The 26,883-nt window shown below is 44.4% G+C and overlaps 1 protein-coding gene across 2 annotated transcripts in view; it reads left to right on the top strand.

Annotated features, from left to right (window-relative positions):
- Positions 1-16,300: 16,300 nt before the first annotated feature.
- The window catches only part of LOC109866129 (transcription factor HIVEP2), a 96,420-nt gene continuing 85,837 nt past the window's right edge, over positions 16,301-26,883 (top strand). The window contains exons 1-2 of one of the 2 annotated variants that reach the window (XM_031800605.1): positions 16,301-16,616; positions 25,797-25,862. The gene's annotated coding sequence lies outside the window, so the exon portion shown is untranslated. Of the gene's footprint in view, positions 16,617-25,154; positions 25,298-25,796; positions 25,863-26,883 lie in introns of those variants that run through there. The other variant, XM_020454672.2, reaches the window with a different exon arrangement.

Genomic DNA, 26,883 nt, shown 5'->3' with positions numbered 1-26,883 from the left:
ACTGGTCACCATAGCAGCACCCACCCATAGCACGCGCTCCAGCAGGTATATTTCACTGGTCACCCCCAAAGCCAATTCCTCTTTTGGCCGCCTTTCCTTCCAGTTCTCTGCTGTCAATGACTGGAACGATCTGCAAAAATCCCTGAAGCTGGAGACTCATATCTCCCTCACTAACTTTAAGCACCAGCTGTCAGAGCAGCTCACAGATCACTGCACCTGAACATAGCCCATCTGTAAATAGCCCATCCAACTACCTCATCCCCATACTGTTATTTATTTTATTTATTTTGCTTCTTTGCACCCCAGTATCTCTACTTCACACTCATCTTCTGCACATATATAACTCCAGTGTTGAATTGCTATGTTGTAATTATTTCACCACTATGGCTTATTTATTGCCTCACCCCCCTTATCCTACCTTATTTGCACCCACTATATATAGACTTTTTCTATTGTATTATTGACTGTATGTTTGTTTATTCCATGTGTAACTCTGTGTTGTTGTTTGTGTTGCACTGCTTTGCTTTATCTTGGCCAGGTCGCAGTTGTAAATGAGAACTTGTTCTCAACTAGCCTCCCTGGTTAAATAAAGGTGAAATAAAAAATAAAAATGGTGTTCAGATGATATCTGTTTACAACTTTACTGGCAGTCTTCAGGATCCCAAGGCTCTTTATAAGTTTGATATTTGTGTTATACATACCGTCAGCGAGTTCTTATCTTTAATTGATGCTGTAAAACTACAGTACTTTAACCAAAGCAAAACACCATTTTGGGAGTGATGGAATCACCTGAGGAGGAAGAACATCAAAGTGCTGCATGGATCTGTAAAGCTAAGAGAATAGGCCTGGGAACTATCAGGAGTGAATCAAGTGCATCAGATTAGACATCATTCTGGAACAGAAACACACCCAGGTTATTTCTCACTGACACGTTCATTGCGTCATACAGTATTACTGTAATCTATAATTGCCAGCTCCAGTCTCTAAGCTTTTTGAGCGATGTCAGGCGGCGGCAGACTAACTCTCCCCCCTGTTAAAATCAGTTTTATGTTGCGATAAGGCAGCCAAAGAGGTTTATTCTGTAAAAATCCCTGACTGGAGGCAGACAAATGGTTTCCAATCCCAGCTATTAAGAGGATAGAAAGCTGGGGATTACAGGTTCTGGCCTCGGTCCCTCCCAAAGTCAGCACAAGATTTGAAGGCTGACGGAAGGACTTGGGCAGGCAGAGATGGTATGGATGGGCTATCCTGGTATAACCCTAGTATAACCCTAGTGAGAGGCTTTGTGGGTATGCATTTGAGTCCTGCCTCATTCAGCAACGCAAAAGCTCCCAACTACCATAAATGCACAATTTCTACATTTTTCTTCCAGTACACTGAGTTACTCACACACATTCTGTCAGGTACATTCACTTCATGTAGAGTGTAGAACATTTTCTGAATTGCTCTGCAAGTGTTCTTGGCCTGCTGCAGAGTTGCAGGGGTCTGCTGGAGTGCAGGCTCTTGACGGTTTGTGGTTAGCTGTTGGGTGTTTGCTTGAGAGTTTCCAGTGTCACTGTCTGCCTAAAGTGGGAGAGCTGATTCACAGCAAGCTATTTCACACTCATCCAGCTTGCTGTGCACTCTCAGTACACTCGGTGGCTACAGTAGAAAATCAGCCTGCTCTTCACTGTGACGTATTGGCTAGTGAGAGGCTTCTGTAGCCTGTGCTGGGTGAACACAGCATGGGCTCCCTCCCTCTCAGGCTTGGATAGGATCTAGTGTAACCATTGGCATTTAAAGAAGTGGAACACTTCTGAGGAGTGTTTTATGTTGGTCCTATAAAGGCCAGTGGGTTTAGCACAGACCAGTCAAGACTCCAAACTGTCCATCACATCCACATACTGTGGCCTTTCTATCATCCAGTTATTTCTCCTTGAATATGTTTTTCATTCTATGTTGACTGTAGTTACCCAACCCACACGCAACATGAAACAGACTGGGATTACGCCATAGGTGTTGTGCAGCCTAAATGTGGCTGTCACAAATTCCCGTCGGGTTAACTGGGAGTTTCAGTCCTTAATCCACTCAACGTCTGTCCTCGTCCAAGCATCCGTCTTTAATGACTCCCCCTTGCCGCCGATAAATCTCCTCAAACAACACATGATAGGGTGTCCCTCTCACCCGAGTCTTCTTTCAGAAGATGGACACTTATCCCCCACTAGTTTAGCTGTATATGTAAGGTCAGGTTAATCGTCTGGCAGCCAGGGTAAGGCTGCATCTTGACTGACGCTACAGCACATTAACCCTCCTCTCTTCTCCCACTATTTCACACAGATTTCAACACACACTTATAACATGCGAGTGACTGAGCTCTCTCTGTGAGCTGGCAGGCTGGCTAGCTGGCACGTCATGGCGAGGGCCTAGAAATAGGCCACCAAGCCTCATTAAGGCCCTAAATTCGTTTGCCTCGGTATAATGCCCATATACAAACGCTGGCATCCATGGGCCTGGGTGTTTGTGTCTGTTTGCAAACATCAAAGTCTGGCCAATCAATCTAATGAGGAGAATGAGGACACGCATCTGTTGTCTCTCGCCTCTCTCTTACCATTGTCCTCATTTCTGCAATTAGATGTCCCCATGCTAAAACCGCTGCTTTAATCCAGATTAGTAATGACAAATATTTATTTATCTATCTATTTAGCCGGGGGAAAATGTTTCCAGATTTAAACATCGGTGGCTTACATAATAACACATCTGGCAGTTAGCTGAGGAAACATGGGTGATAAGCTAGTCATCTAAGTGGAGTGGCTGTAGTCCAGCCCAACGGGAAGCGTCTTCCATGTGGACTTGCTACACTGTTGGTTGGTTTATTACGGCATTACAATCCTGTAGGTTGGTAAGTGCTTTTTGATTTTGAGAGGGATTATGTTTTTTTTATGGTTTTATCTATTGACTTTGATCATGGCTTTCATCTCTGCCTGTTTGTATTTTGCAACCTTTAGTGATATTAGTATCACTAACCTTGTGGCGGTAGGATTAGTGTTAAAGAGCACTGCCAAGGGTCTCCCTGCCTGCCTCGTGTTCTGATTAGAATGAATCATTTGATTAGATAAAGATGACATGAGACGAACGGCAGAGCAGAACCGCTAATTGTCCCAAAGCCTCTGACTAGCCTGGATGGGGGTGTTGCATGTTGTACATACTTCTGTCTACTTTCAGCATTGTTCTGATGACTGTGTTTAAAGGATGTGGCTTCTAAAGAAAGCTCACTCTATCGTATTCCTGGACCCATAGTTTTGCCACAATTTCCATGTTTATTTGTTTCTTTACAGAAGACTGTCAATGTCCCCAGAGGAAAGGTGGCTCAGCCATGTACCTGTTGTGGAGAATGGAGAGAGGCAACGACAGAGGACCGTGTCTATAGGCCAGGCTTTTGATGGTGATGTGTGAAGAGGCCGTAGGCTGCCGTTAGGAAGGTAAACGCGTGTGTTTGCGCACGACAATGGCTGAGAACACAAGAGCACCACAAAAAGAAAGTGTTGCTTGTACAAACACCAGGCTGTGAAAGCTTCAGAGACAAGCAAACAAAGGTGGCACGTATAATGTGCCACAAAGACACACTGACAGGTGAGGGTTGAATGGAAATAGCATTCTCATAACCTGCCTGTGACATCAAACCTTCTAGCGCGTGTGTCTGTATGACGACAGAAGCGTATCTGATTACCGAGCGGTGCTGGACTGGGCTGGGTCTTTATCTGTTCAATTACTCGGCTGGGTTGTATGGCCTAATAGCCGCAACATCCTAATTTTAGCATGGCAAAGTTCCTAATAAAACCGGGGAATTGCTCAACTGGAAAGAGAGATCACTTTGAGGGAAATATTATTCACAGCGACAGGGTGCATTTTGTCTGTCAAAATGCACTCTACAACCACGATATGACATGATAGCACGTTTACAAATTCCACCTGGATAATAAAGGAAGAGATCTCGTGAGCTAAATGTACACTGGTCACTGATACTGGTTAAGAGCAGTCATCGCTGCTACCCGGAAGGGTCGACGGCAGTGCACACAACTTTACTACGCATAGATCAAAACCTTGCGGTATCATGCTTTACATGCTCACTGAGAGGATCGCAACGACGGGTGCCATGTTCAATTATATTGTTTCGTATAAATCACAGAAATGGTTTCATAGCAGCCACTCTGATTGACTGAAGCTCATAAACCATATGTGAAAAAACAGCTGGTTAAAACCAGATATGAGAATATCTAATATTCACACTGTTCCTATAGAGCTGAAGGGTGTTTAACACCATGTAGTGACAGACTATATATTATAATAAACTCAGTGTGTTGCAAATTAAGGTTAAACAATCCTAAATAGAAGGGGGGAAACTCTGACCAGGAACTATTTGACAGGAAAGGGAAATAATAGCAGGATCAGTGGCTGTGTACAGAGGCCTGTAATTGGGAGAATATTTTGACCCCGCTGAGCCCAGGAAAGCAGAACAAGCTGTCAAATGTGTGCCAAGTCCTGGGTGGAAAGCATCCCTCTGCCAGGCTGCAATTTCTTACCACTTTCTGTCAGTTTCCAACTTCAAACACACAAACATAGTCCCAGGGGTTTAAGAGGTGCTTGCAATAGCCCAGCTTTTTATCTCCCGCAAATGTTCCACTGTGGAAAACTTTGCGTCGGCACAAGAGCCCCAGTGTCCTGAGGTCGTGAAAAGTGAGATGTACCTAATTTCCAAGGAATAGGGGGTACACTGGCTCCCAGAACAGAAGCGGGTGCCTCTGACCTCAGAACCTTGATGGGTACGTCAAATCTTCCCCCACTCAAACAAACAACCAGTATCGCCAAAAGCATAGAGTTTGATTAATAGGTCCGTTGATTCTTGGAGCGCTAGAACTTTCGGACCAGAAGTGAACAGCTATCAACCTCCAGCAAATTCTGAGTCAATTTATTGTTTTATTTCCGGCGTTTTAAGTCGCGTCAGTAGAAATCAGGTCAGGCATACTTACACTCTTTGGGATTGCTCTACTAACACATACTCTGTACCTCTTTTGAACTGAAGTCTACTGGAACTCTGTCAGAGTCAGTATTCTAGTTAACCACCAGGGGTCTTTGTTTAGCTCCGTCTGGTACCATAGGGAAGAGAATACAACTCCTCAGCTGAGAAGCTTTCAACAGGCCTTATATCAAACTACATAGAAATGTAGAGCACTCTCTTAAGTGTCATTACATGACTTAACACAATGAGGCACCTGCCATACAACCAATAGGGTTGAATAAACAAACATGTCAGACTCTTGGTAACATAGGTACAGTATTACCCCATTCGATAACAACAACTGTGGTAAGGGAAACTAAGTATGATGGGACTGAATTATTTCTCATATCTGTATGTGTCTGTCCTATCAGTGAGAAATGATGTGCCTACGTGCCTCTCTCAGGTATGTCTGATGAAGCCTGGGTTGTTTGATCATAGTCACCCGACCGCTTGGCGCAGTTTTTACTGGCTGTTTTACAGCCTTGGCGCGGGAGATGAAAGCAGCTCTTCGTTGAGGATTCACCGGTGGATGCCTGTCATGCTGCGTTAGCTCCCTGCCTCATCACTCACACAAACGGACCTTTGTCATGTGTAACACATACATTTCCTTATGTAATTTCCTGGCAGCAAGAGAGAGAGGCGCTGACGTTGGGTTTCCAGTGAGTGGCGCAGTGCTGAGTGTTAGGGTTAATCAGAGGAGCTGAAGGCTGCACAATAGCAGAAGATTAGTGCTGGGTACAAATAGGTGTGGAGCCTGACAGGGGAGCGGCTATGCCAAGTGGGTAAGCACCGGCAATCCATCAGCAGTCAAGGCCTCATTGTCTCCCAGAGGCACTGGTTACAGCTATGGGACGTGCCTGAGGGGGAGAGAGAGTGTGTGTGTGCGTGCACATGTGTGTGTGTGTATTACTCAGGAACTCTATCATGCTTTCAATGATGGTGGGGAAGGACAACAGGCAGGATATGGGCTCCAGAGACTGTGTGCTTCAGGAAGTGGACTGTCTGATGACTGTGTACAAAATGCTGTGTTTGGACAGGCCTTCAATGGACAAGCTGTGACTTGGCTGTGTTCTGTCTCGGCCATTAGACAATGACGAAGCCTTTCAAGGGGCTTGTCTCAGGGTCTATCTGAGAAGGGATCAGTTGACAATAAGCATTATTGTCACGGTCTGACCATCGTTCGTATGTGTTTTCCTTGTTTTAGTGTTGGTCAGGACGTGAGCTGGGTGGGCATTCTATGTTGTGTGTCTGGTTTGTCTATTTCTATGTTTGGCCTGATATGGTTCTCAATCAGAGGCAGGTGTTAGTCATTGTCTCTGATTGGGAACCATATTTAGGTAGCCTGTTTTGTGTTGGGTTTTGTGGGTGATTGTCCTTAGTGTCTTGATGTCCTTGGTCTGTGTGTATGTGCACCAGTATTAGGCTGTTTCGGTTTTCGTTACGTTTATTGTTTTGTAGTGTTTGTATTTAGATTCGTGTTACGTTTGTTGAATAAACATGGATCGCAATCTACACGCTGCATTTTGGTCCGACTCTCCTTCACCACAAGAGAACCGTTACAATTATGTGTAGGAGCTCAAAGTACTGCATGTCAGGGATTCTCAAACCTTTTGAGTCCGGGGACCCCTTCATCCGGGACCCCCTCATAATTAGAACACAAGTCATGTGCGATGGAAATAGCCTACAGGGATTTTCACTATGACGTCTACAGTACATGGCTGGAGTCTCGGACCCGGGGAAAGAACAGTTCAAAGGCCCACCATCTGAGAGAACATTTTGCAGTTTTGAAGCCAATTTCCTGCAATTCTACACATTTTGCCTTGTGGCAAAGAGACAAAAGCTAAAATGACATTGCATTTATGTTAAGAAAAGAAGTGGCAGTTAGCCTATTGGTTAAGAGCATTGGGCCAATAACTGAAACGTTGCTGGTTCGAATCCCCAAGACAACTCTGTGAAAAATCATCCGATGTGCCCTTGAGCAAGGAAATATAAATGTAAAAATAGAAATAGGGGAATAATAAAATGTATAATTGGTGGTGGAGTACTATGTGATACCAATATCCCTGTGAGTCTGTATTACACACTTTAAACTTATTCCAGAGATCAATTGGACAAAAGTTGTAATCGGGTTAGTAATATTCATTATAAAAATTACATGTAAAAATAAATCAAAATATCCCTCCCCTGACCCCACTTTGAGAACCCTGCTGCATGTTATAGTAAAATAGTATCATCATTTGATGTAATGGATCATAAACATGGATTTACAACTGAACGTAATATTAAACATTCATAATAAGATCAGTCACCCTGTTGCAACAACATAGTTTGATTTACAGTGTGAAACAACTAGTAGCACCTGCTTGGCTCATGGCCCATTATGTTTCAGTGACTAAGTCAGAGTACAAAAAACTTGATCTGTGGGAATACCCTCAGGTGTCTTTGGATTAATAAGTCAAAATGTTAGACTCATGCAGATACTCGTACCAGCAGCCCTGATTTCACCATCTAGGAACACTGTGCCAATGATGCAAGATAACCCAGAAGAGAGATGCTGTTCTAACATGCCGTTTGAGGTCAAGAGCACAGGTTCTCTCTCTTGTTTCTCAAGAGGAAAAATAGCTTCTGTAAGTGGGTGCAGTAGCCAACCATGATCTTTTTTGAATAACTGCATATGATTGTGTTAAAAACATGATTACAAACACAGTCATGCATGCTAGGAGAGACTGAAAAGATTTGTCAGGGGCCTCAGATCCTCAAAAAGTTCTACAGCTGCACCATCGCGAGCATCCTGACTGGTTGTACTACCGCCTGGTATGGCAACTGCTCGGCCTCCGACCGCAAGGCACTACAGAGGGTAGTGCGTACAGTCTAGTACATCACCGGGGCCAAGCTTCCTGCCATCCAGGACCTCTATACCAGGCGGTATCAGAGGAAGGCCCTAAAAAGTGTCAAAGACACCAGTCACCCTAGTCATAGACTGTTCTCTCTGCAACCGCACGGCAAGCAGTACCGGAGCACCAAGTCTAGGTCCAAAAGGCTTCTTAACAGCTTCTACCCCCAAGCCAAAATTCCCCTGAACAGCTAATCAAATGGCTACCCAGACTATTTCCACCCCCCCCCCCTCCCATTCTAGGAAAGGCAGCTCTCTGTTTATTTTCTATGCGTAGTCACTTTAACTATACCTACATGTACATATTACCTTGACTAACCAGTACCCCCTGTACATGGCCTCGCTACTGTTATTTTACTGCTGCTCTTTAATTATTTGCTACTTTTTTTAAACTTTTTTTTTAACTTAACACATTTTTACTCAACCAACGATGCAGTTTTAAGAAAAATAAGTGTTAAGGGCTTGTAAGTAAGCATTTCACTGTAAGGTCTACACATGTTGTATTCGGCACATGTGACATATAACATTTGATTTGATTTGAGATACACTATATATACAAAAGTACAGTATGTGGAAACCCCTTCAAATGAGTGGATTCGGCTATTTCAGCCAAACCCGTTGCTGACAGGTGTATAATATTGAGCACACCGCCATGCAATCTCCATAGACAAACATTGGCAGTAGAATGGCTTTACTGAAGAGCTCAGTGACTTTCAACATGAAACTGCCATATAGGCTGCCATCTTTCCAACAAGTCAGTTCGTCAAATTTCTGCCCTGCTAGAGTTGCCCCGGTCAAATGTAAGTGCTGTTATTGTGAAATGGAAACATCTAGGAGCAACAATGGCTCAGCCGCAAAGTGGTAGGCCACACAAGCTCACAGAACAGGACCACCGAGTGCTGAAGCGCTTGGCACTTAAAAATGGTCTGTCCTCGGTTGCAACACTCACTACCAAGTTCCAAACAGCCTCTGGAAGCAACGTCAGCACAAGAACTGTTCATTGGGAGATTCATGAAATGGGCTTCCATGGCCGAGCAACCGCACACAAGCCTAAGATCCCCATGCGCAATGCCAAGCATCGGCTGGAGTGGTATATTTATGAATTTTTTCACCTTTATTTAACCAGGTAGGCCAGTTAAGAACAAGTTCTCATTTACAACTGCGACCTGGCCAAGATAAAGCAAAGCAGTGCGACAAAAACAACAACACAGAGTTACACATAAACAAACGTAGTCAATAACACAATATAAACATATATGTACAGTGTGTGCAAATGTAGAAGAGTGGGAAGGTAAGGCAATAAATAGGCCATAGAGGCAAAAATAATGATAATGACAATTTAGCATTAACACTGGAGTGATAGATGTGCAGATGATAATGTGCATGTAGAGATACTGGGGTGCAAAAGAGCAAGAGGGTAAGTAATAATATGGGGATGAGATAGTTGGGTGTGCTATTTACAGATTGGCTGTGTACAGGTACAGTAAGCTGCTCTGATAGCTGATGCTTAAAGTTAGTGGGAGAAATAAGTCTCCAGCTTCAGTGATTTTTGCTATTTGTTCCAGTCATTGGCAGCAGAGAACTGGAAGGAAAGGCAGCCAAAGGAAGTGTTAGCTTTGGGGATGACCAGCGAAATATACCTGCTGGAGCGCGTGCTACTGGTGGGTGTTGCTATGGTGACCAGTGAGCTGAGATAAGGCAGGGCTTTACTTAGCAAAGACTTGGAGCCAGTGGATTTGGCGACAAATATGTAGTGAGGGCCAGCCAACGAGAGCATACAGGTCGCAGTGGTGGGTTGTATATGGGGCTTTGCTGACAAACCGGATGGCAATATGATATACTACATCCAGTTTGCTGAGTAGAGTGTTGGAGGCTATTTTGTAAATGATATCGCCGAAGTCCAGGATCGGTAGGATAGTCAGTTTTACGAGGGTATGTTTGGCAGCATGAGTGAAGCAGGCTTTGTTGCAAAATAGGAAGCCGATTCTAGATTTAATTTTGGATTGGAGATGCTTAATGTGAGTCTGGAAGGAGAGTTTACAGTCTAACCAAACACCTAGGTATTTGTAGTTGTCCACATATTCTAAGTCAGAACCTTCCAGAGTAGTGATGCTAGTCAGGCGGGAGGGTATGGGCAGCAAACGGTTTAAGAGCATGCATTTAGTTTTACTAGCATTTAAGAGCAGTTGGAGGCCACGGAAGGAGTGTTGTATGGCGTTGAAGCTCTTTTGTAGGTTTGTTAGCACAGTGTCTAAAGAAGGGCCAGATGTATACAGAAGGGTGTTGTCTGCGTAGAGGTGGATCAGAGAATCACCAGCAGCAAGAGCAACATCATTGATATATACAGAGAAAAGAGTCGCCCCGAGAATTGATCCCTGTGGCACCCCCATAGAGACTGCAAGAGGTCCGGACAACAGATCCTCCGATTTGACACACTGAACTCTATCTGAGATGTAGTTGATGAACCAGGCAAGGCAGTCATTTGAGAAGCCATGGCTATTGTGTCTGCCGATACGTATGCGGTGATTGACAGAGTCAAAGTCCTTGAGCAGGTCGATGAAGATGGCTGCACAGTACTGTCTTTTATTGATGGCGGTTATAATATTGTTTAGGACCTTCAGCATGGCTGAGGTGCATCCATGACCAGCTCGGAAACCAGATTGCATAGTGGAGAATGTACGGTCGGATTCGAAATGTTCGGTGATCTGTTTGTTAACTTGGCATTTAAATATTTTAGCAAGGCAGGGCAGGATGGATATAGGTCTACAACAGTTTGGGTCTAGAGTGGCTCCCCCTTTGAAGAGGGGGATGACTGCGGCAGCTTTCCAATCTTTGGGGATCTCAGATGATATGAAAGAGAGGTTGAATAGGCTAGTAATGGGGGTTGCAACAAGTTCGGCAGATAATTTTAGAAAAAGAGGCTCCAGATTGTCTAGCCCAGCTGATTTGTAGGGATCCAGATTTTGCAGCTCTTTCAGAACATCAGTTGTCTGGATTTGGGTGAAGGAGAAGCGGGGGGGGGGGGGGGGGTTGGGCAAGTTGCTGCAGGGGGTGCTGAAATGTTGCCCTGGGTAGGGGTAGCCAGGTGAAAAGCATGGCCAGCCGTATAATTTTTTTTCTTGAAATTATCGATTATCGTAGATTTATCGGTTGTGATAGTGTTTCCTAGCGTCAGTGCAGTGGGCAGCTGGGAGTAGGTGCTCTTATTCTCCATGGACTGTCCCAAAACCTTTTGGAATTAGTGCTACAGGATGCAAATTTCTGTTTGAAAAAGCTAGCCTTAGCTTTCCTAACTGACTGAGTATATTGCTTCCTGACTTCCCTGAAAAGTTGCATATCGCGGGGGCTATTCGATGCTCATGCAGAACGCCACAGGATGTTTTTGTGTTGGTCAAGGGCAGTCAAGTCTGGGGTGAACCAAGGGCTATATCTGTTCTTAGTTCAATTTATTTTTAATGGGACATGCTTATTTAAGATGGTGAGGAAAGCACTTTTGAAGAGCATCCAGGCTCTTTAAAAGCTACCAGGCTCTTCCTCTACTGACTGGGTGAGCTTAATATCCTTCCAGGATAACCGGGCCAGGTCGATTAGAAAGGCCTTCTCGCTGAAGTGTTTTAGGGAGAGTTTGACAGTGATGAGGAGTGGTTGTTGACCCATTATGTACGCAGGCAATGAGGCAGTGATCGCTGAGATCCTGGTTGAAGACAGCAGAGGTGTATTTAGAGGGCAGGTTGGTCAGGATGATATCTAATAGTGTGCCCATGGTTACGATTTATGGTTATACCTGGTAGGTTCCGTGATAATTTGTGTGAGATTTAGCACATCTAGCTTAGATTGTAGGACAGCCGGGTGTTAAAGGATGTCCCAGTTTAGGTCACCTAACAGTACGAATTATGAAGATAGATGGGGGACGATCAATTCACATATGGTGTCCAGGGCACAGCTGGGGGTCTATATCAAGCGGCAACGGTGAAAGACTTGTTTCTGGAAAGGTGGATTTTTTAAAGTAGAAGCTCAAATTGTTTGTGCACAGACCTGGATAGTATGACAGAACTCTGCAGGCTATCTCTGCAGTAGATTACAACTCCGTCCCCTTTGGCAGTTCTATCTTGTCGGAAAATGTTATAGTTAGGGATGGAAAATTCAGGATTTTTGGTGGCCTTCCTAAGCCAGGATTCAGACATGGCTAGGACATCCGGGTTGGCGGAGTGTGCTAAAGCAGTGAATAAAACAAACTTAGAGAGGAGGCTTCTAATGTTAACATGCATGAAACCAAGGCTTTTACGGTTGCATAAGTCAACAAATGAGAGTGTCTGGGGAATGGGAGTGGAGCTAGGGTCTGCAGGGCCTGGGTTAACCTCTACATCACCAGAGGAACAGAGGAGGAGTAGTATAAGAGTACGACTAAAGGCTATAAGAACTGGTCGTCTAGTGCGTTCGGAACAGAGAGTAAAAGGAGCAGATTTCTGGGTGCGGAAGAATAGATTCAAGGCATAATGTACAGACAAGGGTATGGTAGGATGTGAGTACAGTGGAGGTAAACCTAGGCATTGAGTGACGATGAGAGAGGTTTTGTCTCTAGAGGCACTATTTAAGCCAGGTGAGGTGTGGGTGGGGTGGAACAAAAGGGCTAGCTAAGGCATATTGAGCAAGGCTGGGGGCTCTACAGTGAAATAAGACAATAATCACTAACCAAAACAGCAATAGACAAGGTATATTAACATTAGGGAGAGGCATGTGTAGCCAAGTGATCATAGGGTCCAGTGAGTAGCTAGGTGAGCTGGAGACACGGCTATTCAGACAGCTATCAGGCAAGTGTGCCGGGGCTAGCAGGCCGGGGCTAGCAGGCTTGCAACGGAAGAGCCTGTTGAAACCCACTCGGATGGTTACATCGGCAGACCAGTCGTGATGGATCAGCGGGGCTCTGTGTCGGCAGTAAAGGGTCCAGGCTAATTGGCAAAAGAGTTATTGTATCCCAGGAATTGGCTGGTGGATCTCTTCAGGGTAGCCGGGAGATGGGCCTAGCTCGGGGCTTGCTTCAGGACAGAGACATTAGCCAGGAGTGGCCACTGGGATAGCAGCTAGCTAACTGCGATAATCCGATGTTAAGGTTTAGAGCTTGCGGTAGGAATCTGGATATGTGATAGAGAAACAGCAGTCCGATATGCTCTGGGTTGATATCGCGCTGTGCAGACTGGCAGGAATTGACCGGGCGGAGGAGGCTGGCTGATGTCCGAGTTAATGGTGACGACCGCTAGCAGTGGATAACAGTGGCTAACTGACTACTAGCTAGTAGCTAGTGAGCTGGCTAGCTGCTGATGGGGGTTCCGGTTCTAAAGTATTTTAAAAAATTGCAGATCCGTACCACATTGGGTGAGGCGGGTTACAGGAGAGTATGTTCAGTCCGTAGATGGAAATTGAGATAAAAAATATATAAGAAATATATACGAAGAAAAATATATATACATAGGACGGGACAAGACAAGACAAAATAGACGATCCGACTGCTACACCATTTTGGAACTCAAAAGCTTGCCGCCATTGGAAACGTGTTCTCTGGATTGATGAATCACAATTCACCATCTGGCAGTCCGACAGACGAATCTGGATTTGGCAGATGCCAGGAGAACGCTACGTGCCCCAATGCATAGTGCCAACTGTAAAGTTTGGTGGAGGAGGAATAATGGTCTTGGTATGTTTTTCATGGTTCAGGCTAGGCACGAACATTACAGCATACGTTGACATTCTAGACGATTTCATGCTTCCAACTTTGTGGCAACAGTTTGGGGAAGGTACTTTCCTGTTTCAGCATGGCAATACCCTGTGCACAAAGCGAGGTCCAAACAGAAATGGTTTGTCGGGATCGGTGTGAAGAACTTAACTGGTCTGCACAGAGCCCTGACCTCAACCCCATCGAACACCTTTGGGATGAATTGGAATGCCAACTGCGAGCCAGGACTAATCGTCCAACATCAGTGCCCGACTTCACTAATACTCTTGTGGCTGAATGGAAGCAAGTTCCTGCAGCAATCTTTCAAGATCTAGTGGAAAGACTTCCCAGAAGAGTGGAGGCTTTTATAGCAGCAATGCCCATGATTTTGGAATGAGATGTTTAATGAGCAGGTGTCCACATACCTTTGGTCAGGTTGTGTAGGTTAAGGTGGTTTAGTAGCAATGTTGGATATCTTTAAAATGTTATGTTGGATAACGTTTAGCTTTTATTTATCCTTTATTTATGCATGTGTCCCATTCAAGTATAGGTATCTCTTACCAGGGAGCCCTTGCGGAAGTATGACAATATAACTCCAAGAAGTCCAGCCATGATTTAAAGACATCAGTTAGTTTAGGGCCATGGGAGCTGATCTCCCTTGTGAATGGCTTTCTTAGAGATTAGAGAGAGGATGTATCCATGGTGTTTCCATGGGGACTCCCAGGTCATAGCTGATCTGATGTGACCATCAGCTACCAGAGACAGTAAGCCACTCATGTTTTAGCTGCTAATCCACTTAACTCTACACTGAGTGTACAAAACACCTTCCTAATATTGAGTTGCACCACCTTTTGCCCTCAGAACAGTCTCAATTCGTCAGGGTATGGACTCTACAAGGTGTCAAAAGCGTTCCACAGGGATGCTGGCTCATGTTGACCTAAATGCTTCCCACAGTTGTCAAGTTGACTGGATGTCCTTTGGGTGGAGGACCATTCTTCATACACACAGGAAACTGTTGAGCTTGAAAAACACTGCAGCTTTGCAGTTCTTGACACACTCAAACCGGTGTGCCTGGCACCTACTACACTGAGTACACAAAACAGGCGCACCAGTTTGAGTGTGTCAAGATCTGCAATGCTGCAGTGTTTTTCACGCTCAACAGTTTCCTGTGTGTATCAAAGGCACTTAAATCATTTGTATTTCCCATTCACCCTCTGAATGGCTGTTAGGAGTGTGTATTGGAGGTGAAGTCAGGTGCAGGAGAGCAGAGTGTAGTGAACAGGCACACTTTTTATTCCGGTCCAAAATGACAGCACAAAGTAACATAAAATGTGCCCAAACACGGAACATAGACAAAAAGTAATGCTCGTAACAATATCCACAATTCCAAAATAGACATAACACAAACAATCTTACACAAAGACATGATGGGGAACAGAGGAATAAATACATATGGATTGATTGGGGAATGAAAACCAGGTGTGCAGGGAACAAGACAAAACAAATGAATACATGAAAAATGGAGCGGCGATGGCTGTACGCTGTACGCTGTACGCTGTACGCCGCCCAAACAAGGAGAGGAGCTGACTTCGGCGGAAGTCGTGACAATGGCACACATACACAATCAAGGTCTCAATTGTTTCAAGGTGTCTAAAAATCCTTCTTTAACCTGTCTCCTCCCCTTCATCTACACTGATTTGAAGTGGATTTAACAAGTGACATCAATAAGGGATCATGTCTTTCACCTCGATTCACCTGGTCAGTCTGTCATGGAAAGAGCAGGTGTTCTTAATGTTTTGTACGCTCCGTGTATAAACGTACAACACACATGCACACACACGCCAACACATACTGGAGGAGTTACTGGCTAGATACAAGTGGGTAGCTTAGCTAACGAACTAACTACGTCGGTGACACATCGATGACCCACCAAATGCAAACCCCATTTCTGTTAGAAAAGACAAAGAGGAGGAGTTGTACAGTTTTTTGTGCCCAAAGTCGACTGTTAAAGCTAATTTCCTGAAATTCTACACATTTTAACATTGCTTACGAAGTGTTCATATGCTATTTGGGGGGCACCCGAACTCCAGGGGGGCCCTAATCTCCATTAAAAAAATATATATATTGGTGGGGGAGGAATCGATTTGTTCTTAATATTGGGGGGGACATGTAAGCCATTCCCCTGGCAATTTCGTCTATAGCATATTGAACCATGAGAATAAAGAGAACGTTTACACTGTGGTACACAGTAATTGCACTATGGTATATTTATTAATAGGATATGCTAGAGACATATTTTCAAATTGGTCCTCGCATGAAATGTACCCTGGTCTGTCTGTCTGTCTGTCTGTCTGTCTGTCTGTCTGTCTGTCTGTCTGTCTGTCTGTCTGTCTGTCTGTCTGTCTGTCTGTCTGTCTGTTTGCGTGTCACGTCCCTGGGTGCGCTGCTTAGGGAGTTCCCTTTGTACAGAGCACGGAGGAGAGGGGGACGGGGCCGGATTCTCCATGTCCCTGTCCCTCTACCACCTCACACTGCCTCGCTCCACCGCTTCTTCCTCTCTCTCCCTGGGTCGCGCTGGGGGATCCGATGACGTCACGCACCAAACACACTGTCACATTCTCCTTCTCTCTCGTTCTCTCTCTCTCATCTTCTCTATTCTGGGAAGTAGTTCCACAAATAAACCCTGTGTCTCCCGATCGCAAACTCACGCTCTAAGCTTCGGCGTCTTCCTCAAAAACGGAAAAATCCTGTTGAAGAGCATTTTTTTACTGACAACTTTTCTTTATTTAGTGGCAGCATAAGGTTCGAGAATAGTCCTGCCGTAGTCGATCTTTGCTAATTTTGCTCGTTCTTGTGTTCTCGTGACGTTTTATCCGGCAATTAGCGAAGTGTCAAGAGCGTTGTCATAGGTTGTCATTTCTCTGGGATGTTAGGCTACCAGGACGTGGGGTTTTGCAAGAAACTTTAAATGTGACACGGTAAGTGACTAAATATAAACTGTCAGTTGACTTCCAGTGTACAATTTCGTTATTTTGTAACGAAAAATCTATTGTCTTTGTTCCGTTTATTATAATAGCTATGTGGGGATGGGGAATACCCAGCGCTTGCGCGCAGATTAGGAATGTTGCGTAATATCCTAAGGAATTTGCACAGCCAATGCAGCGGGCAAACGGTTTGTAAACCGATTAAGATGGATTCATGGAGGAAGCTTGTATTCTCTCTCCACGGAATAGTCAAGACCATGCACCTTTCTCTGTCACCTATTTGTATATTATTGTCTGTTATGTGCGTGTTGACTGTCGTGGTCTGTAATTTGATGTAGCCTACATCCTATGTTTCTGTGTGCTTGAATGTGTGTGTGTCTGTGAGAGGTATGGTGGGTGGTACACTAGCCCGTTCGGGGAATGTTCCATGACGTGTTCGCCGTCAAAAACGGGGCCCATTAAGGGGGTTCTCAGGCGCCTGTTTTTTTTTACCCACTTTCTGGTGAAAATAATATGATTTAATGTAAAAAAAATAATTAAAAAAATAATTCGTAAGAGTTGACTTTTTGTCCATTACGTATGGATTACGAATGGGTTGTTTCTGCACCGGATTACCCAACTGCAGCATATGCTGACCTTTGATGTTGAAAATTCAAATTTTCTCCTTAGCTTGTATTTTTTGTTTCATTGCCTAACTGTTATTTCCTCCCAACCATTTGGTCAACATGTATTTCTATTATATTATTGTCCTAATAGAAAGCCCATTTTTCAATGGCTTTTTATAGAAAGATAGTTTAGAGAGATCTGTGCTCTTGCACATACAGTACCAGTCTTTAGGATGATACATTTTCATGTTTAACATCCTTCCTGGTTGTCCAATGTATGTTTGACTGATTGAACCCATGTCAATAATATTTACCTGCTGGGTCCTCAATCCATATTTCAGTCTGTCATCATGACAATGACAGGTGACTAAGTGATGTGTTTTTCATCATCAAAACAGAACTAACCATCAACATGTGATATATTTTCCCATGGAACATGAATGGATTTGCTCAAAGGCTTAACATCCATGATAACAGTCTATTAACATGGTACCATAATTGAAGTCTACGTTACCCAGTGGCAGTTTTTGTCTGTTTCTCATACCGTACCTTCATTTGGATGTCCTACATTGCTTTAATGCAGATACAGCAATAACCTACTATCCCATCATTGTAATTCACCTTTGTTGAGCACGATCTGACTCTAAACGGATATCATTCAGGTTCGGCACCCACAGCCAAAGGCAGAGAGCAGTAGAGTGGCACTGTGGATAGCCAACAAACACTGGGCATGAATACTAAAAGACCAACCTACATGCTGTACCATCTGTCCCACAGTGTTGTAGGAGAGGAGTGGGATATATTATGCCATACTGCACACATATTTTAGCGTGTCTTTCGCAGTACCAGCAACCTGATTGTGAGAGGAGGACGGTGAGGTTGTGAGCCTGGAATACAGAACGTAAGCAGTATGATATTGCTCAATTTCACAATGGTCACTTAGCAGTGGATGAAACCCTCTACTCATCTCTTTGTGTGTGGATGTTTTTGTATTGTGTCTCTGGTTAGGGAGCTGGTCTATTGTGAACCTTTATTTCAGATCTACAGTACCTGTCACAGTATACCGATAAGTCTTTCCTCTACTGACTGCACGGAGACACTGGACCATTTGACACCAGCAGGTTAATGATACAGTCAAATGTTCTGTGGTGGGGTAAATAAATAGTAGTCTAATGTCAATCTCTGCCTTTGAGCTACGGCCCTGAATACACACAGAACACAGAACACAACACACAGCCTGGGAAGAGGAGATCTACTTTGCACCATTGTCGTTTTGGAAGATTCCCTCTCACCACTTAGTTTCAAAGACCAAACCATGCAACACATTTAATGACTTGATTACCCAGAGAGGGAATCGAGTTGGGAACGGAAGACCATGGTATCTAAAACTTGCTGTTACTAGTGGTTCTGCATGTATTATCTATAGTGGTGGCTGTAGTGTATAGATCAGGAGACTGGGATGCTAGGATATTACTGAGCATGGATCCTAAGTATCTTTGCCTTCATGTCACCCTTCAGTGATGGGAAGATGACAGTGACTCACACATGAGTTGTGTCTGGCCCCTTCTAAGTCCTCTAAGCAATCTTTCTGTCTAACTCTCTAACCTTTGTTGTTGTCCCCCGTCCCAATCCCCATGGGGGTTCCCAAATAGGACTGTGATTTAGTGAATGACCTTTGCCTCCCTCCAGGCCTGGGGGCACACACTTTCTAGTAGGCTTAAATTGAAGATATGGCAAATAGGAGTGGCAATATTGTCTGCTATTATCCTTAGTAATTTTCCATCCAAGTTGTCAGACCCCGGTGGCTTGTCATTGTTGATAGAAAACAATCATTTTTTCACCTCTTCCACACTCACTTTACAGAATAAAAAATGACAATGCTTGTCTTTCATGATTTGACCAGATATACTTGGATGTGTAGTGTCAGCGTTTGTCGTTGGCATGTCATGCCTAAGTTTGCCAATTAAAAAATGAATTAAGTATTTGGCAATATCAGTGGGTTTTGTGATGAATGTGCCATCTGTATCAAGGCACAAGGCGAGACCCAAATTCAGACACAGGAGGCAGATGGTTGGAGTCTTACAATGTTTATTAATCCAAAAGGGTAGGCAAGAGAATGGTTGTGGACAGGCAAAAAGGTCAAAACCAGATCAGAGTGGCAGACAGGCTCATGGTCAAGCAGGCGGGTACAAAGTCCAGAAACTGGCAAGGGTCAAAACCGGGAGGACTAGAAAAAGGAGAATGCAAAAAGCAGGAGAATGGGCAAACCGCTGGTTGACTTGGAAACATACAAGACGAACTGGCACAGAGAGACAGGAAACACAGCGATAAATGCACTGGGGGAAATAAGCAACACCTGGAGGGGGTGGAGACAAACTCAAGGACAGGTGAAACAGATCAGGACGTGACAATCTGTTTCAATGATTGAGCTGAGTTTTATTTTTTCCCCAAAATGTCATTTAAGGCTCCAAAGCTTTTTACTATCATTCTTTATATAATTTATCTGTGTTTCATAGTATAGTTTCTTCTTATTTTTATTCAGTTTAGTCATATGATTTTCTCAATTTGCAGTAAGTTTGCCAATCGGTTGTGCTTCCAGACTTACTTGCCATACCTTTTGCCTCATGCTTCTCAACCATACAATTTGGGTTTACTACCATTTTTATTGTTCAGAGATGTGGTGGGTACTCTCTTCGTTCACAGGACTTTATCCTGCTAACTGTTCCAAATGTCTGAACTGAATTTGGTAAAAGGGCTTTTATGCACTCTGTGCCATCGGCTTGGAACACCTTACAAAATACTTTTAAACTGGAAGAACTTCTCCCGATTGGTGTTTATAAATCAGGATTTTGAGGCTGATTCCCTGACCTGATTCCCTGACCTGATTCCCTGACCTGATTCCCTGACCTGATTCCCTGACCTGTCAATGTTTTTAATTTGCTGTTTTATGATTGTGTTATACTCTTGTGAATTCTATGGTTTTTACTAGATTACTTGTAGTTTATCATGTTGTCTGTCTGTAATTGTGTAATGACTTTGTGCTGCCTATCTTGGCTTGGTCGCTCTTGAAAAATATATTTCAAATCTCAATGATCCCTTCCTTGTAAAAAATAAATAAAAATCCTCATCAATCCAAGGGGAGTTAGCAGTTTAGCAGTTTTTACAGTCATTTTCTTAATGGGTGCATGCTTCTTAGTACCCGGAATACTAAGAATACCAAGTGCAGGATCTGGTTGCTAGTCATTACACACCACAGACCAGCAAATATTCTTTACATCTTCAACATAAGAATCACTACAAATCTTATTGTATGACCTCTTTTACACTATATTAGGCCCAGCCTTTGGAACTTTAATGAGGACACAGAGGTCCAAGCACCAGGATGACCTTCAGACTAGTCGGTCCCTTTGATCTCAGTGTGGCATTGTGGATCCAAATCATATTCAAATGTATGAGATGGTCAGAGATGAGTCAAATGGTTAGAGATGGGTCATTGTGACCGTGTAGTTGTGGCTGTTTATCCAGGGTGTACTGCAATGGGTATGTAGGTCTGTGGTGTTGCTTGCATTACGCTAGAAATGTTTTCACGTCACAATACACTCAGACACCTGTGTCCTACATCTGACGCCATGGAAATGTCTGTAACTCTGAAAACTGCACAGGATCCTGACCTTGGCTTGAAATCTTCACAATCATGTGATCACAATAACAAAAACAGCGTTGACACAGGTGACTCGATGTTCAGGTTCCCCCCCCCTACAGTATCTTTATGTAAGGTGTGTGTGTGTGTGTGTGTGTGTGTGTGTGTGTGTGTGTGTGTATTTATATAAACAGTGTTTTCCGTAAGTACATGGATTAGCCAACCAAATATAAAAATTAACCACGGGTGGGAGAACAAGCCCTATTTTTGTGGCCTCTGGTACATTCGAATGCCTTGATTCCATATGAAATACCCATATTGGTAAAAATGAGTTGTGTTATTGAGTAGAAAGACATTATTTTACCATTAAAATGACTGAAAATGTATGATTTCAGTATGCTAGTTGTTTTAGGCCTATATGATCAGGACTATTAAACCGGTCTTCTCTTGAGATTAAAGTCATATTTATACTGAGCAATAAACTCAACATGGTAGCAATTTCAAAGATTTAGTTACAGTTCATATAAGGAAATTGAAATAAATCAATTAGGACCTAATCTATTGATTTCACATGACTGGGACTTGGTGAGGATGACCAGCACGCAGATTAACTTCTCAGAGATGGTTTCTGACAGTTTGTGCAAAAATTATTCAGTTGTGCAAACCCACAGTTTCATCAGCTGTCCGGGTGGCTGGTCTCAGATGATCCCGCAGGTGAAGGAGCTGAATGTTGAGGTCCTGGGCTGGCATTGTTACACGTGGTCTGCAGTTGTGAGGCCGGTTGGACGTACTGCCAAATTCTCTAAAATGATGTTGGATGGAGCTTATGGTACAGAAATGAACATTCAATTATCTGGCAACAGCTCTGGTGGACATTCCTGCAGTCAGCATGCCAATTTCACGCTCCCTCAAAACTTGAGACATTTGTGGCATTGTGTTGTGTAACAAAACAGCACATTTTAGAGTGGCCTTTTATTGTCCACAGCACAAGGTGCACATGTGCAATTATCATGCTGTTTAATCACCTTATTGACATGCCGCACCTGTCAGCTGGTTGGATTATCTTAATGTTGGAGAAATGCTCACTAACAAGGAGGTCAACAAATGCACAACATTTGAGAGAAATAAGCTTTTAATGTGTATGTTTTATTTCAGCTCATTTAACACGGGTCCAACACTTCACATGTTACATTTACATTTTGAATCAGTGTACATTGTTACTGCAATATATGAATTGCCACATTGATGCATGTTCTTCAGATAATGTATTGTATTGACTCTGCTGCTGTGGACACATAGTGTAAGAAAACCAATGTAATTTTGTAATTTGGGTGAACTATCCCTCTGACAGTTTGGCCTGTCAATCAATCACTGTCCGTGGGATTGTCAGGGGAGGGGGCAGGATGTTTATAAATCACAGAGTTAGGGTTTCAGATCTGTCAATTAGTCACTGTGGGTGGGACTTTGGGGGAAGACATTAGATTAGTAATACTGTCAGAAAAACTAGTCTAGTCTACTCATTAAATTTAATGTATTGTGTAAAAAACTGAATCTAATCTACTGTTCCAATTGAGTTTGTGGCAAAACCTAAGAAAAAAGGTTGTGAGAAACAACATGTGTAAATTCACATGGAGCTGACTGCGGCCAACTAGAACGCACAAAAAAATAACACAGTTACTGAGAGGCAGTGACAGACAGCAGACTAACAAATCTTCACTCGCTTAGTGACTGACAGGCGCCTTTCCTATCAATAGATCACTAGAAGATGTTTGGCTACCCAATGAGCAAGGGCTATTTTGTTTCAAAGTTCCGTTGGTCCCATAGTGACAAATGACATTGTTTTGATAGCAACGTTGCTATGTTAGAATCAGCTATTTTTTTGATTTTTTTTTAAACTACGCAAGTCAGTTAAGAACAAATTCTTATTTACAATGACTGCCTACCCTGGACAAACCCAGACGACGCTGGGCCAATTGTGCACTGCCCTATGGGACTTCCAATAACGGCCGGATGAGACACAGCCTGGATTCGAACCAGGGACTGTTGTGACACCTCTTGCACTGAGATGCAGTGGGTATGGGTAGCTACCGCGAGAGTTTGGACTTCTATCAATGTTAAAATGAGGGAAGTAGCTAGCTAGGACACCGGTAGAAAGTGTAATTCGTCACCCCGGAAATAGCTAGTTATTTTCCATTTGTTGACAAACAGTTTTCATTAACTGCTGGCTAGCTTCCTTAGCCTGCAGGAGTCATTTGTAACTGTGGACCCCGTGCAAATTGGGTAGCATGATCACGGGCTACTCAATTCGCACGGGGTCCATTGTTAGTGAGGATTTAACAGAAATCCAATCTCCTGTGGTAGCTATCCATAGTTGACGCTAACGTAGCTATCAAAACAATGTCATTCGTCACTATGAGGCCAGCGGAACCTTGCTAACAAAGGACTCTGTGCATACTGGGTGGCCCGTACTCATTGGCTAGCCACCGATGCATGTCGTTCATTCTAGCGGGAGTAGGCTATACAGACTTTTCTGACAAGTGAATTTAAACTTTTAAATGAAAGTAAGCCTAGTTAATAAATGAGGTGGAAAAAGTAGCCGGCTGACAATGAGTCTGTTATCGGCTATTTAGCCGACCGCCGTCGATTATGGAAAACATTGTGTAAACCCCAGCAGTGTGTATGTGTTCCTCCTCACAGCTCTCAGGCCCCAGAGGTAAGGTGATAGGGCCACCTGTGACTGGGTCCCTGAGAGGGGCCCTTTGAATTATTCACTGGCACCGTGCTCCCTGCACCGTATACAGTTAATGGGCTGACGCGGTTCAGTGGTTCACCCTGCTAAACACTCACCCTGCTCTGTGGTTTCCCCTATTAGCTGCACATGTACACCTGCAGAGCTAGGAGGCAGGGGAGGGGAGGGGAAGAAAGGGAGAAGAGGGGGGGTGATATGTAGCGCTGACTACAGCTCCCCTGGAGCAGCAGTGGAACAAGGAGGAAATGGCAGTGGTAACCAAGGCGACCCCCCCCCTCTCTCTTTCTCTCTACAAGGATGCTTTGTTGAGCCAACGCTGGGCTAACAGAATGTGCCTCCTGTTGCCCTCCTCGAGTGTCGTTTGGCCCATGTTTGCGTAGGGTCTGCCGGGCCGGGCTTCCGAAGAAAATTACCCTCAGATGGCTTGAAATAAGTGGTGGAGGGAAATTGCAACAGTAGGAAGCTTGATAACATCTGCACCTGTGCTCTGTGGCTGTAGCCCAGTGCAAAACCATAGCAGGCTGTTCAAGGCTAATGGAAGAGAGTAGTCCTTCAAAAGAGAAAGACAGAATTGGTGAAAAAACATGTAATTTGTACGCCTACTAGTTGTATTCTCCCTCTTGTGTATCATGACACACTTTCCTTAAAAGGGAAAAGCCTGCATACATATACTTGTAGATTCTTGGCGTATTTGCTTTCCTTAAATGAACGGGTTTTCTCTGAATAAAGTGTTGATTTACAGTGTAATTGGTCCTAGCTGGGTATCAGTGCAGACAGGCACAGTGTGGCCGGATGGGGCTATTCACAGCTGAGTAATGACACTCCTCCTCAGATGCTGTCATGGACCACATTGACTATAACCACATAATGGATCAGTGTGACACACATGCACACCCACCCACACACAGGGCTATATGTCTTCTAAATGTGAACCCCTGTCAATGGAGCAGGACATGGCCACTTAGGAAACAGAGGGGCAGCAGTGCAGGCACATTCTGACAGAGAGTCAACACATGGAGTAGTCTTTGTGCTGTTGTCCTCCTGCTACTCCTCCTCCTCTGGGTGACTGAAAGGAGTGTATCTCCTCCGCCGGCTGTGCCGATGCCCTGGAGGAGTGTGAACGCTGTGTGACGTCCTCGCTAGTCACTCGCCCTGGCTGCAGAACAGGAAACACTCATGGCCTCCTCCTTCCTGCTCTCAGAAAGAGGTAGTCTCTCTCCCTTTCCCCCGATTTCTTTCTTTTCTTTTGCTTTCTGCAGCGGTAAAACCAGCTGAGACCTACTTTTATGGCTGCACTCTGCCAGCCAGCAGCCACTGATGGTGTGTCACTGGCTCGATTTATTCCTCCTCCGCTCCCAGTCAGCCAATCAGACCACAGCTGCTTATGCTAAAGAAATATGATAATTTTTTTCTCCCGCTCTGCTCCCGCCTCTGAGCAGCGAGCAGTGCTAGAGGCAGAGAGAGAGTGAGCAGGCAAGCTAGAGAGAGAGAGAGAGAGAGAGAGAGAGTGAGGGAGGGAGGGCTGCAGACAGTAGAAGGGAATAGTTCTTATTCTCAGAGCCGTGTGAACGGCGCTCGTAGAGGCTTTTGCGACTTGGACTCTGTGGCTGTGATTTCTACCCCCCGCCCCTCTCCCCCAAGGCTCCCCATCGCTGAAGGGATGCAGAGGACACCGTGTCAGGTGGGCTGCTGTGAGGCTTGGCTCTGGAATACTGCTGAATAATGCCGGGAGAGAGATAGATATGAAGGAAGCAAGATAAAGAGAGAGAGAGAGAGAGAGTGATACAGAGAGAGAGAGAGAGAGGTCTTGTCAGTGTGTTTCAGTGCTGCTCTTGTCACCTGCCTCTCATCAGCCAAGGAGGTGAGGTGACATCACAGTGACTATGTAGGACAGAGGACGGGGCACAGAGGACAGGGGTGAGAGCAGAGAGGGTCTCTCAGGGATGGTGGTAGAGGCTCCACCACACCACCTGAAGGAGAAAGAGGAGCGTAGCAGGCTGACAGGCACAGATACATAGAAGAAAAGTGTGGCGAGCAGGTTCACTGTTCACTTTGTGCAGAATATACATGAATACCAATTTACACTTTCACTGTGTTTGTCTGGGATTTGTCATGGTCATGCACGTTTAGCCACTAGTCTTTATATTCTGACAGCCCGTTTCTCTCTCTCCCGATCACAGAGTGTGTGAAGAGGGTGTGTGCCTGGATAACTTTGCCAGGGAGAAGAAGTCTGACAAATCCCAGAGGTATGTTCCCTGTACTCTACTGACTGGACTGTACCGTTTTTCATCTGTATATCTCTGGTCAGCCATTTCCATCGTTCTTTACACAGGACAGGAGCTCCATCATAGAAGGGACAGCTCGCTAGAGGTGTTAACGTGGGAATTTCTGTCTAAAAGTGAGAGATCTTTAACAGAACCAATGAAGCCGTTTTTCTTTTTCGCATAATACCCATCATTAGAGGGTAAAATGGCAGTCCCTTTGTCTGATAGACGGGTTAGAATGAGGCGTAATGTAGTTATTTTGTAGAATTATTCTCAATGTCTGAATACCATGGTAACCAAATGACTCCGTTAATGATCTTTTGCCAAGAGTATAATATCCGAAAATTTAGAATGTTTTTTTGTGTGCGCTTTTTCATCCATTAACATATTAATGCCGCTAGACTAATTATGGTGCAATTATTTCTATGCAATGGGCTTGATAAAAGAAACAGTCGGCGTCAGATGATGTTGTTGACGCTGTTGACAACGTGCAGCAATGTAGCCTTTGAAGGTTTAAAGAGCGTCCTTCTGTCACTCGTGTCACCGTGTCATATCCTGTTCCTTTATACGTCTCTCTCTCTCTCTCTCTCTCTCTCTCTCTCTCTACTGCTTCCCTTTATGCCTTGTTGCGGAGGTGGTGTGTATTCCAGCTGCAGCACAGTTCTTTGACTGACTGAGGCTCTCAGTGGGGCTGCAGATAGAAAAATACATGTAAAACACTGATAACCATCACACTCTGCTGAGTGTGTGTGTGTGTGTGTGTGTGTGGGTGCGCCCGCCCCACACGTCCGTCAGTGTTAGTGTGTGAATGTCAGCATCTCGTCGTCCCCGGTTCACACAGGAAGTGGGAGTGACAGTGTGGGGGTGCTTCAGTGCTACCTGTGGCTGCGAATCGGGGTGACAAGCCTGGCAGTGCCAGTGCAGTGCACAGGCAGGGAGAAATGTCACTAATTGCACAACTTTGTGTGGCAAGTTGCTCAACAAGAGAAAAGAGAGACTTCTT

The sequence above is a fragment of the Oncorhynchus kisutch genome, linkage group LG21, assembly GCF_002021735.2.
Source record: "Oncorhynchus kisutch isolate 150728-3 linkage group LG21, Okis_V2, whole genome shotgun sequence".
NCBI classification, from domain to species: domain Eukaryota; kingdom Metazoa; phylum Chordata; class Actinopteri; order Salmoniformes; family Salmonidae; genus Oncorhynchus; species Oncorhynchus kisutch.
Note: the sequence above shows the minus strand (reverse complement) of the source record. Positions and strands in the feature narration are given on the sequence as shown.